The sequence below is a fragment of the Lactuca serriola genome, chromosome 3 (assembly GCF_051521515.1).
Source record: "Lactuca serriola cultivar US96UC23 chromosome 3, Lser_US96UC23_V15, whole genome shotgun sequence".
In the NCBI taxonomy this organism is placed as follows: Eukaryota; Viridiplantae; Streptophyta; class Magnoliopsida; order Asterales; family Asteraceae; genus Lactuca; species Lactuca serriola.
In genome coordinates this window covers 278,026,707-278,041,057 of record NC_136410.1, presented here as the reverse complement: position 1 = coordinate 278,041,057, position 14,351 = coordinate 278,026,707, and the positions used below count along the sequence as shown (strand labels likewise).

At 39.0% G+C, this 14,351-nt stretch overlaps 1 non-coding gene across 1 annotated transcript; it reads right to left on the bottom strand.

Moving 5' to 3' along the window:
- Positions 1-4,383: 4,383 nt before the first annotated feature.
- LOC145096473 (small nucleolar RNA R71) lies at positions 4,384-4,490 on the bottom strand. The gene has a single exon (XR_013703880.1). It is a non-coding gene; the product is annotated as a small nucleolar RNA R71 (small nucleolar RNA).
- Between the last annotated feature and the right edge of the window lie 9,861 nt (positions 4,491-14,351).

The window sequence follows — 14,351 nt, the reverse complement described above, 5'->3', positions numbered from 1 at the left end:
ATGTATTTATAGGCTGTATATCTTTTATGATTTGATATACTTAGCTCACTATAAACAATGCTCTGATACCAATCTGTCACACCCCAAAACCGGAACGGCGGAAACGTTCTGGGGTGGATGACGTCATGTCAAGTATCACAACACATGCATTATAGTAATCAAAGTACAACAACCATTGCATTAATAGTAATAGTTTTACATGGTTTACATTACAATACAACAAAGTAATACAAGTAATAGTATAAGTACAACATGGTACTAAGCTATCTTCATCAACAGCTCCGGGGATGTACCTGTCTAATGTTGACCTGAGAATACAAGTTATTTGAAAAGAGAGTATCAGCATTTTTACAAATGCTGGTGAGTTCATAAGTATTTAGTGGCATTTTATCCAAATAACTTAATAAAAGTGGTAGTTTCAGTGTATTCATTACATTAGTGTCTTTTCCAGAAAATCCTATATTTTCTTTAATAAAAGCAGTCTTCTACCAAACCTGGATGGAGTTATGTGGTAAAAAATAGTTTTTTCCCTTAATCGCTATCATTATCAAAATACAGAATTTGATTATTAAAGAAAGCAAGAGGACTCAGGGAAAATAACATATGCCTCAGCAGTGAGGACTGCTGACTAAGGCAAAAGGACTCATACACTCCAGGAGAGTATCAAACAAACGACACGCTTGGCTCAGTCTAACAAAGGGAGACACAGAACCCAGACGGTACCAAATGAAAGGTACGGCTAGCAAGGTCTAAAACAAGGAATACAGACCCCAGACAGTATCAAATGAAAGATACAGCTAGCAAGGTCTAAAAACAAGGAATACAGACCCCAGACAGTATCAAATGAAAGATACAGCTTTCAAGGTCTAAAAACAAGGAATACAGACCCCAGACAGTATCAAATGAAAGATACAACTAGCAAGGTCTAAAAACAGTGTGACTCTGAGAGTGGATTTCCAGCATACAGTGTAAAATACAGTGTGAAATACAGTGTAAAATACTGTTACCTTAAAGCCATGAATTATAAGGTAACCTGGGATACTCGTAACCAAACTAACCGACACTAGAGTACCTGACGCCCTACAAGCGTCTATAAAATGTGACATTTGTCACCCCTTGGCTTGGTAGGCCGTGGACTGTAGCTAGCAGTTAGGGTGCAGGGGTGTCAATCCCGTATAGATCTATACACACAATGTCGGCTCTCCCTACAGGAGACTCTGGTTACCAACTAGACGACAGAGAAGGCCGTGTCCCAAAGATGCATCCCAAATAGTGGGTAGTGGGTTTCCAATATAAGTGCTGAACTAGAGGTAGAGACTCATAACTGAACTGACTAGAGTGAACCTATATGTCTATGCTCGTATACATAACATATAACTAATGAATCAAATGACCTTCGGACGGACATCCGATCCCACCAGACCACATCTCAACGAAGAAAAGGAAATAGGGCGGACAAGCCTTCCTAAGTCCTTCAATCATTATTTATATGCATCTATACAAGCACAGACATACATCTAACTACGTTTGAGTGTGTAATAAGTGGAATCATATCGTGAAGTATAACCAAATTGTGATGTATAACTGATATGTGCATATTTAGTTCATATTAAGTATAGATTTTTATTCATTTATTAGCTAAATTATTGCATTTTATGGACAAAAGGTACTTAAAAGTGTTTGAATTATATTTTCAGTCCAAAAATGAAGCTCGGAAGCAGAAGGAAGCAGGAGAAGCGGTTGAGAGATCAAGAATGGAATAAAGAAGAAAAACACCAAAAATAACACCTACTCGGCGAGTAGGGTCGACTACTCGGCGATTCCGATCGAAGAATCGAGAAGATAATGACTCGGGATCCCAGAGACTTATGACAATACGGGGACTGAGAGATGGACTCGACGAGTCACCACCTGACTCGACGAGTCGATTCGTATATATAAAGATAACTTCTCAGAACGATGGGGAGGAATTCTGGAACGGTTCAGAAGAGTTTAGCTGCGATTGAGAAGGCAGAAAAAACCCTAGAAGACGACGACAGAAGCTAGAATTCAATCCCAAAGATTTTTATTCATTTATTAGCTAAATTATTGCATTTTATGGACAAAAGGTACTTAAAAGTGTTTGAATTATATTTTCAGTCCAAAAATGAAGCTCGGAAGCAGAAGGAAGCAGGAGAAGCGGTTGAGAGATCAAGAATGGAATAAAGAAGAAAAACACCAAAAATAACACCTACTCGGCGAGTAGGGTCGACTACTCGGCGATTCCGATCGAAGAATCGAGAAGATAATGACTCGGGATCCCAGAGACTTATGACAATACGGGGACTGAGAGATGGACTCGACGAGTCACCACCTGACTCGACGAGTCGATTCGTATATATAAAGATAACTTCTCAGAACGATGGGGAGGAATTCTGGAACGGTTCAGAAGAGTTTAGCTGCGATTGAGAAGGCAGAAAAACCCTAGAAGACGACGAGAGAAGCTAGAATTCAATCCCGAAGATTAATTGAGGCAAAATTTCATCATTACACTTATTCTTTTGTTTTATCATTATGGTTAAGCAATTTGATTATGTTTGTTTGCTGTTATTTACTTCAAATATGAGCTAAAACCTTTAGACTTCTATTTGGCGATACAAAGTTGACAATATGGTTTGATTGATTGGTAGGATTAATTCTAAGTTGGTGAATTTTTGTTATTTTAGCTTGCTAAAGAACCTTGTGTGTGAATAATAATTAATTTTCTGTTAATAGGAAGATAATTGATTAGCATGAACATCTATTGATTATTAACCTCATATGTTATGTGATCACTATGACATATGTCTAGAATTAATGAATATGAAACTAGAATTAATAAGAAAATTGAGTAAATTCATGTGCAAGCTTGTAAGATGACCATCAAACAAGAAGTTAATTAAAAGAATAAATTAGTTAACTATTGCAAGTCTAACTTAACCCGAATAATTAATCTAGTAAATTTAGTTAAATTAGACAATTGGCCACTGTTTAAGTTAGTTTATTTGCTAAGGATTAGGGTAGTGAATACGAATCTAATAACTTGAATCGGTAACCAACGAAAGAATTAATCCATTGCACCATTACCTTGAAATCAACCATAGATTCAACTAAGTTGAACTAAACAGAAATTCCTTCCCAATTATTGAATCTAGTTAAGTCTTTATTTTCTAGTTCTTAAATTAGTAATAGTTAGTAAGTTTCTAGTCTTGTAAAACTAGATAAAACCCCTACTTATTAATTAACTTAGATAAAATTAGTTTTTAATTTTAATTTGCCGTTCCCTGTGATCGATACCCTGCTGATTTAGCTATACCGCAATTGATAGGTTCACTGCCTTTTGTGTGTTATTTGATAATTAAAAGTAGGTTTAAAACTAAGTGAGTTTGCACACATCAAGTTTTTGGCGCTGTTGTCGGGGAACGGTTCTAAATTAACATTAAATTCTAGTTTAATCGATCCTTTGTGTGAGATTTATCTTACACAAAGTTATTTAAGAAGCAATTCAGTAAGTAGAATTAGTTTTATTAAAATTTCGTTTTTAGAGTAACTAGAAATTCTCTTTTCTATTTTTGCCTTGAACTCGCCGAGTGCACTCGTGCCGACTCGGCGAGTACATCATTGTTTCAGTTTTAAATTTTTATTTTATTTTTGTTCTTTTTACGCGTTTTCTGTTTTGTTTACAGTTGTTTCATGACCCGAGGATCAGATACACCTCTGGTCCCCCCTCTTGAAGTCCCGGAATCCTCGCTAAGGAAAAGCAAGAGCAAAGCCGTTGGAGAATCCGCTTCTTCAAAGAACTCGCCATTCAAAAACCTCAAGTCCGTTTTCAGCAAGAAGAGGAGCAGCAAATCCGGAGCATCCAGTGCCTCTTTGACTATTGAAGACCCAATTCAAGAAGATATCGAATACCAGACCGAGGAAGAAGAACAACCCACATTCGAGCACGACTCCGAGTTTGAAGACGATTTAGTCATCACTATGGCTAATATCGATGAAGTCCCCATGGGGGAATGGAAGAAGAGGATGCGCGACGACACCGGCCCGAGACTTGTGCAGCCCGCAATTCCCGCGACCGCCACTTTTGAACTAAAAGGCCATATTCTCGCTCAACTCAAGGAGATTCCTTTTTATGGGAAGGATCACGAAGACGCCTACAAGCACTTGGACGAAGTGAATGATGTGGCCGACTAATTCAATGTACCGAATGTCCCCCGCGAGACCCAGCTTCTTCGCATGCTCCCGGTCACGTTTAAAGGAACTGCAAAGGATTGGTTAAAGTCACTTCCTCCCGGATCAATCACCACATGGGCCAAGATGAGAGAGGAGTTCATAGATCATTTTTGTCCGCCCTCCAAAATAGCCAAGCTAAAGAAAGTAATTTCCAACATCGAGCAACAGCCCGGAGAATCTCTTTATGAAGCATGGGAAAGGTACAAGAGCTTGCTTAGAAATTTCCCACATCACGTCCTTAATAGCCAACAAGAGGTCTCCATTTTGTACGATGGAGTCAATGTCACCACAAGGCAATTGGTAGATTCTCAAGGTCCACTCACGAAGAAGGCGCCCCCGGTAATCAAGGAGCTAATTGAAGAATTCTCTAAGCACTCTAGAGAATACCACAATCCAAGAAATGAAGTAAGTCGGGGAGTAGTGAACGCGGCAAATGATAGCATAGCAGCGGTGATAGCTAAGCTTGATAGTCTTGATAGAAGAATGACAAAAATGGATCAAACAATCCATGCTATGAGGGTGGGATGTGAAAATTGTAGAGGGCCCCATCTCACCAAGGATTGTGATGTGGATGAGAATGGAAATAAGAAAGCTCAAGTCTTCTATTCAAGTGGCGATCGATACGACGAAAATTGGCGAAAACCTAAGAAGGAATGGCTCCCATACGAAGAGTATAAAAGGCTAAGGAGGAAAAATACAAGCAGAAGGAGAGGGGACTATATCAAACAGAAGAACCGGTAGAAAAGAAAGCTGATTTGGAAGAAATGTTCACTAGATTCATAGCCGCGTCCGAAAAGAGACACAATGATCACGATGCTGCAATACATGAGACCAGAGACATGCTAAGGAATCAGCAGGCATTCATCCTCAACATTGAGAAACAGCTGGGACAGCTTGCACACAAAGTGAAGGAAAGAAGACCGGGTCAACTTCCAAGTAATACCGAAACCAATCCAAGAATGGAGAATGTGAGTGTAGTGACCTCCAGTTAAGAAGAACTTTTCACAGATGCATAGAGGATCTCCAAAAGGAAGACAGAAAGGGCAGAAGAGTCGACTCCGGCAAAACCCGATCTGACTCGCCGAGTCCCTCTAATGGACTCGACGAGTCCGTGCGTGAATGATAAAACTGTCAGTCCTTTAAAGCCATATAATCCTCCTTTGCCATACCCAATTAAAGCCATGCCTGCAGAAAAAGTTGAAGCATATAGAACCTTCATGAAGCATGTTAAAGCCTTACAATTTAATATGCCATTTGTGGAAACAATGCTCCAAACACCAAAATACTTCAACTTGCTAAAAGGTCTTTTTGCTGCTAGGAAAGATTTGGCTGAAGTCGCGGAGGTACTATTGAGTGAACTTCCCGAAAAGAAAGGCGATGCGGGGAATATTATAATTCCGTGCCAGTTTGGTAATAAAGTTGTCACCCAAGCATTGACCGACTCGGGTGCAAGCATCAATCTGATGCCTTTATCTTTCTTCAAGAGGTTGAATTTACCAGAGCCAAGACCGGTAAATATGAAGATCCATTTGGCAGACAAGACAATAATTCATCCACAAGGCGTTTGTGAGGATCTCCTTATTAAAGTAGACAAGTTTATATTTCCGGTAGACTTTGTGGTGGTTGACGTGGAAGAAGACCCCAAAATTCCAATCATTTTGGGGAGATCATTTTTAAACACCACACGTGCCTTAATTGATGTATGCGAGTCTACATTAACATTAAGGGTGGGTGATGAGTCCGTAATATTTAAAGCTTTACCAGAAGCCAAGCAAGAAGAGGAAAGAAAAGAAAACATCTCATTGATCCATTTGGATGATGAGATATTACAAAAAGAACTTGAACTTTTGCAAAAAGAAGATCCAACCAAGTTTCTGCTACATTCTGGAGAGGATGGAGATGTTAACAAGGACTTGGAGGAGTTAGAAAAGCTACTGGAAGAATCCGACTCAGAAAACAACCAAGAAATGGTGGAATACGATCAGACTCGCCGAGTCACTTTACTGGACTCGACGAGTCCAGTCGAATTTGATAATAACTTGGACGGTTTAGATCTGCTGGTTGCTAGTCCTCTGTATAATTTGGATTTGGAAATTTTTCCTCATTCTTTATGAGAACAAACAGAAAAAGAAGACATGGATACGGAAGTTCAGCACGCTTATATAGCATGTCGTAATGCAATTACACTTGAAGATGGGGTGAGCAAAGAGAAAGAAGAGGAGGCAAAAGAAAGGAGGGTGGAAGCTGATCAACCATTCATTACCAAACCTAGAGCATGCACCTTCACAAAATACGAAGTAATTCAGTTTGAAGGAAAAGAAGTGCAAAAGAAGGTGAAAACGCATAGGGTAAAGAAGAAAAAGAGGAGAATGGAAGCCCAAGCAGCTGAGGATGATGCTGTGAAAAAGAAGAGAGAGGAAGCAAAACGGGCTTACAAAAAGAAGATTCACGCTTACAAAACGAAGTCCAAACCACAAAAGACTAGGCGTGCATTCCCGATGCTGGAAGATGACGAGACGTAGACGGGAAGGAGTCCAGCTAACGACTCCTTAAAAAGAAGCGCTTGGCGGGAGGCAACCCATTATTTAGAGTTTGCTTTCTATTACTTTTTTAGTTTTGTTTGCAATTTTTCCTTCGTTTTTAGATTTTTAATTCTCCAATTCGTCGGACATGTCTGCTTGAGAGTGTGCATGGGCTAAGTGTGGGATGAAATAAATTTCCTTTTATAAATAAATGACAAAATTTTTATAAATTATGGATTTTTTGCAAGAGACTCGCCGAGTCTGACCGTAACTCGACGAGTCCATATAAATTTCAGAAAAAAATTGACATCGTGACTAGACTCGCCGAGTCTGATCTCGACTCGACGAGTCGGTATTATTTACAGAAAAAAAATAATATTGAAATTACTTTTACAACCGGTAACTAGGGTTTTAACCCTAATGAATCAGTTTTTTTTTCACACACTCGCCGTGCGCCTCTCCTTCAATTCTCTCTCAAGCATTCAAGTGTTCTTCCATTGTTCTTCAAATTTCTCAAGTTTCATCATAAAAGGTAATGAATTTCTTCCTCTTTTCTGTTAAAAGTATGATTTTAAGGCTATCTATAATGGAAATTGATTAGAAGAACCGATTTTGAGAAAAAATTAAATTTCTAGGGTTTCGATTTTTCAAAGATTATGATGTTTTCCATGTTTATTCTTGCCTAAAAACCTTATATACATGTGTCTAGACAAAACCCTTGAAGAAATTTTGAGATTTCCTGGTCCAATTTAGACCGACCCGCCGACTGACTCGTGCAGTTCGTGCGACTCGCCGAGTCGTACATGGACTCGACGAGTCGAGTCAGGGAACATGTGCATGACATTTTTAATTATAATCTGTGTTTCTGGATTTTGTGTCTTTGTTTTGCAGAAAAAATGTTCAGCAACGGGCAAAGTTCTGGGGGGCACCAAGGTGGCTTTCCTTGGTTAAATTTCCCACAAATGAGCCCGCTTCAACAATGCGGAAGTGGAAGAAGAAGTTAGCCGACATAAGAAAGAAGGAAATATATGTGCCCAACAGGATAGATTGGGATTGGTTGCAGGAAGTACGCTATGAAGAGGAGCTAGCCCCGTATCTTTTAAAAGAGTTTACCCACGAAGGAGAAACAATGATTTGTGATGGGTGGAGCCGGGTCTTTCGAATCCAATAGCTGGTGTATTTGGAGCTATGCCTAGAATTCTTCTCCACAGTATCTTTCACGGGGGGAGTGGATTGTTATCACCCAACAAGTTTCAGTTTCTGTCTTGGGGGTGAATTTCATCAATGTTCCGTGCTCGACCTTGCCTGTCGATTGGGAATTTATGACCAGCCCTTGGTCTCAACCGATATCTTTCGGGCCTTTTTGGGGCAATCCCACATGGTGTTTCCTGATGGAGTTAGTAGCACGGGGTGGTGGAACACGATTGGCAACAAAGTTTATATTCCAAAATCGGCACAAGAGGGGAGCATCCGATCACCTACGCACCGCCTTATTCATCATCTCATTTCATCCACTATTAACCAAAGGAAGGATGATGACAAGGTTTCTAACCTTGATGTCTTCTATTTATGGAGCATTATCACACCCGACATTTTTTGCAATATTCCATGGTGTTTGGCTTCATATCTATCGGAGGGTGCGGTTAAGGATCGCAAAACTTCTCGAATCAATGGTGGTATGTTTGTCACCCGGCTAGCCAACTCGTTTAGGTTGATGACCCGTGGTGCATGGAACTTTATGACGATGATTCCTACGCCTCCATTCAATCCAATTCTTTTCTGACGGGCCAGGATTATTGAAGATTATGGTGGTGGTCATTATGCTATCCCGCATGATGATCCGGTTGTTGGTCCCGAAGCACCGGGGAGGAGGGTTCGTTCGATGAGGGAGCGGGATGTGGAGGAAGAGCCGCCGGTGATTCCGGTTCATAATGAAGAAGTACCAATGGATTGGTACAATGTGGAGATGAGGCGGCTACAAGATCAAATGGCAAGGGGCATTAATTTTAGCAACCAATCACATATCCGGCTTATCGATCACTTCAACATACCGCATATTGATGGCGGTAACTTTCCGTACATTCCATCGTGGGACGAGGTGATTAGTGCAAGAAGGAGTGGTGCGGGAGGAAGTGGAACAGCAGCGGATCATGACGAGGAGGAGGATTGATTTATTTGCATTTTTATTGAACAATTTTCAATTTTTATGTTTTATTTATTTATTTATTTGGTTTGTTTGAATGCGTTCAGACTTTTTACTGTTTTGTTTAATGTGTGGTTGCTTTGATTATTTTTCAGAATTGAATTAGGAATGCTTGCATTGGAGAGTTAAAGTTCTAGAGTCAAAAGGGTTATAAGAGTGATAGAGAGTCAAGAAAGGGAAGCATTAGAGTCAAAGTATCGAGTCCGGTCCTTAGGGACATGAGCGAGTGAGTCCAGAAGTGAGGAGAAAATTTTGAAGATTTATTGGAGGCTGGAATATGTGCAGAATGTTATTTTTTCGTCCAGCGGTCTACTCGTCGAGTGCACTAAACTGACTCGACGAGTCGCCTTGTATTCTCCCACATATGAAGATATCCGCGCTTATACTCGACGAGTCACGTATATGACTCGACGAGTCATCCATTTTTAACCGAAGGGGACTGCTAATTTGATGCTGATAAGAGTACCACTTGACCATTTATTCTTCCTATATTGATTCATGAAGATCTTACACTGTTTTTCCGCGTATTTGGAGCGACCCACATGAGATTTTGACACCCAAGACATGGATGAGATGTTACCATGTCTAAAGTCAATTGAAGTTAGAGCTAAAATGAAAGTGACCAACCTATCGACTGCTATCCCAGGGGAGTTTGTTCCAATTCCCTCTTTATTTTCTTTTTATGTTTTTATCATGCATAATATGCAATGAGGGCATTGCATAAAATAAGTGTGGGGTAGGGGGTTGGTTACATATTAGAAAATTTAGAGTCTTAATTTAGGTTAATTTTAAAAATTTGTTGCATACTAAAAATATTACTTAGGATTTAATTTAGAAAATTTTGGTAAAAGTAAAATTAGGATTCCATGTTAGAGTTGTGTTGATAATTGCATGAAGACCCAAATGTTTAGTTGAGCCTATATACGTTCTAGTTCATTTGTGGCTTCCTTATTCCAGTGAAATCATGGGACAAAAACACGACCTTGCTCAGCACGAGGGATGCAATATGTTTAGCAGCCTAAACCTGAAATGTATCCAGGAAGATTGTTATCGTTAGCCAATAAAGGTTGAGATTGAGCGCCCTTGCTTAAGCATGTAGGGATTTGAGTGAAAAAAAGTGAGGTACATGTAAAAAAAATAGAAAGAATTACAAGAAAAGTTGTAAGAATTTTGGAGCAAATAAAGTGAAGATCAAAAGATCAAAATTCCAAGAAATTCAAAAAGTTGAAGATACCAAAAATCAAACAATAAAGGTGGTGAATTCAAAGAGATCAAAGATTAAATTATCAAGGAAGTGAAGAATTCAAAAGAGCTCCATGGTGGTATCGAAAAGTGTAATTCTAGATTATGTATGCTTGGGTTGCTCAATTAAAAACACCTTGAGGGTAAGAGGTTTTCTGCGGATGGATTCGGAGGGTTGCATAAAATGAGCATAGTTCGGGGTGAGTGGGCGAATGTTTATGAGGATTGTGAGTATTTGGAGTATGAGGTCCTTAGGAAAAATTTTAGACACAAATGCATGCGTTGCAGTCTTGGCATAATGGATGGGTTAGATTGGAGTTGTCATATGTGATTCTAATGTTTTAAAATTTAGTTTTGCTTGGGGGCAAGCAAAAGTCAAGTGTGGGGTATTTTGATATGTGCATATTTAGTTCATATTATGTATAGATTTTTATTCATTTATTAGCTAAATTATTTCATTTTATGGACAAAAGGTACTTAAAAGTGTTTGAATTATATTTTCAGTCCAAAAATGAAGCTCGGAAGCAGAAGGAAGCAGGAGAAGCGGTTGAGAGATCAGGAATGGAATAAAGAAGAAAAACACCAAAAATAACACCTACTCGGCGAGTAGGGTCGACTACTCGGCGAGTCCAATCGAAGAATCGAGAAGATAATGAATCGACGAGTCACCACCTGACTCGACGAGTCGATTCGTATATATAAAGATAACTTCTCAGAACGATGGGGAGGAATTCTGGAACGGTTCAGAAGAGTTTAGCTGCGATTGAGAAGGCAGAAAAACCCTAGAAGACGACGAGAGAAGCTAGAATTCAATCCCGAAGAATAATTGAGGCAAAATTTCATCATTACACTTATTCTTTTGTTTTATCATTATGGTTAAGCAATTTGATTATTTTTGTTTGCTGTTATTTACTTCAAATATGAGCTAAAACCTTTAGACTTCTATTTGGCGATACAAAGTTGACAATATGGTTTGATTGATTGGTAGGATTAATTCTAAGTTGGTGAATTTTTGTTATTTTAGCTTGCTAAAGAACCTTGTGTGTGAATAATAATTAATTTTCTGTTAATAGGAAGATAATTTATTAGCATGAACATCTATTGATTATTAACCTCATATGCTATGTGATCACTATGACATATGTCTAGAATTAATGAATATGAAACTAGAATTAATAAGAAAATTGAGTAAATTTATGTGCAAGCTTGTAAGATGACCATCAAACAAGAAGTTAATTAAAAGAATAAATTAGTTAACTATTGCAAGTCTAACTTAACCCGAATAATTAATATAGTAAATTTAATTAAATTAGACAACTGGCCACTGTTTAAGTTAGTTTATTTGCTAAGGATTAGGGTAGTGAATACGAATCTAATAACTTGAATCGGTAACCAACGAAAGAATTAATCCATTGCACCATTACCTTGAAATCAACCATAGAATCAACTAAGTTGAACTAAACAGACGTTCCTTCCCAATTATTGAATGTAGTTAAGTCTTTATTTTCTAGTTCTTAAATTAGTAATAGTTAGTAAGTTTCTAGTCTTGTAAAACTAGATAAAACCCCTACTTATTAATTAACTTAGATAAAATTAGTTTTTAATTTTAATTTGTCGTTCCCTATGATCGATACCCTACTTATTTAGCTATACCCCAATTGATAGGTTCACTGCCTTTTGTGTGTTATTTGATAATTAAAAGTAGGTTTAAAACTAAGTGAGTTTGCACACATCAATAACCGAATCGTGAAGTATAAGTGTACAGTGTGGAATAACCGAATTGTGAAGTATAAACGTACAATGTGGAATAACCGAATTGTGAAGTATAAACGTACAGTGTGGAATAACCGAATCGTGAAGTATAAGTGTCACCAAATATAAGTGTATCACGAAGTAGAAGCGACAACAAGTGAAGTAGGAGCATATCGAATATAAGTGAAGTAGAAGCGATATCAAGTATAAGTGAAGTAGAAGCGTATCACTAAGTAAGAGTGTAAACAAGTATAATCATTTAACTAAGTAGAAGTATCCACTAAGTAAAAGTATAACAAGGTAGTGGTATATAACGAGTGGGGTATCACAACATGGAAGAAAACTTTATACTTAAGAAAATCACGACTGGGTATTCCTTTGTAAAATAAGTTTGAAAACCTTTAGAATTTCTTTGGAAACCTTTCATAAATCAGTTTTAAATGAAACTTTGATAAAACAATATAAGTAAGAGATTTGAACAAGTGTAAACATTTTAGAAAACCATTTACAGTATCAAACTCGGTAAAACAGTTAACAGTGTGGTAAATCCTTGTGCATGCGGGTTATCAATCACATGTGATTGATATGATAACTGGCATGTTTAACTTGCATTCCCCCCCCCTATAAAAACATGTAAAAACGTTTAAAACGTTCATTCAGGGGTATGAACTCACCTGTAGTAAGTGGTTCTCATTACAATGTTGGATTTGTTGCTAAGAATCAAGTGGTGACTTGAGTACACACGCGAATCCTATTTAGCACATATTGATACATATATGAATATAATTAGTGTTATGAACAACTAACTGTTGAATTGGGACCACTTTAGGGACTAGTAAACACTTATATTGAAGTGTTACAACCATAAATGATTGCACGAAGGGTTAAAAGGCTATACAAGAGAGTGTATGGCCTGAATACACACTATATGTGTGTGTGCGGCCATGTCTGCGGCCAGGTGTGCTGCCAGCACGTGTGTGCGGTCATGTGTGCGGCCAGGTGTGCTGCCAGAAAACATGGTGTTCTTGGTGAAAGATGTTACCTTTCCAGATGATACGTGAGAGGATTTTGGAGTCCTAGCTTTGTAAGAGTGTACGAAATGATCAAAATGACCAAGGATAGTATATATAGGAGGGTGTGTGCGGTTGGAGGTGTGTGTGGTTGGCCTGTGTGTAGCTGGCTGGCCGTACACACCTGGTTTGGTGTGTTTGGCCCGTTTTTCCAATTCTACACCCAAACTAACTCATCCTCCGAAACGTATTTCAATTATACTAAGCCTTAAGCACTCTTTTAGACTCGAGACTTCATTATAAAATAGCAAAATGAAACTAACTTTGATAAAAATGAAGAATGTAAACTAGAAATTTCGGGTTGTCACAGTGTCGGACACATGTTAAGTGACCGGACTCGCTGAGTCAGAGGCTGGACTCGACGAGTCCGTGTTGGAATGAGAAACCGTAATTCCTGGGGTTTGCACCCTATATAAGGAACCTTAAGCCCCACGCCAGCCTCTTTAGCACCCCCTTTGATGTCCAGAAGCTTTCCCCATTGTTTCCAAACCCTATTTTGAGAGTGAGAGGGATTTAAGTGTTTTGTGGAGCTTGGAGAAGAAGGATACTTGAAGCAAGAGTTGGTGGGATCATAGAGGAGCGAAGTGGATCTGATTTGCTTGCTTGTTGGCATCAGATTGAAGGTAAAAAAAGTTGTTGCCTTGGCTTGGTTGTGCTTAGATTGTTCATGAATGAATTTTTAGGGCCAAATTGTCATATATGAATCTCTTTTCGAGTTTTGGGTTCAAATCTGTGGTTGCTACTACAGATCTAGACTGGTCTTGACTCATGAATCTGGAAAGTGATAGCTTTAGGGCTTGTTTGAGAGTGTCCTTGCCTTAAACCTTCATTTTAGCTTGTTTAGAGCTTGTTGAACCTTGCATGCACGTAAAGTTGGAAACTTTACGTGTGAATCAGGCCCTTGGAGTCCAGATCTATGTATTGGAAGCTTTGGAATGGCCTGAAATCGCCTGGATGAAGATGTCACGTCTGGACTCGGCGAGTCACATGGGTGCACTCAACGAGTTGTATGAATGTGTGCATGGACTCGGCTAGTTGGAAGAACAACTCGGCGAGTCTATTGAAGATTGCCTTGGACTCGGCGAGTCTGTTCTTGGACTCGGCGAGTTTGGTTGTAAGGTCCTAACCTTTTTTATTGAGCGGTGAATCGGTGAGTCGACGGACGACTCGGTGAGTTGAGCGAGGAAGGATTCAGAGTTTGTTGGACTCGGCAAGTCTTGGGGCGACTTGGCGAGTTGAGTCGTGGATTGGGAGTTTTTGAGTATAGGGACTCGACGAGTCAGCGGATTGACTCGGCGAGTAGAGTCAGTC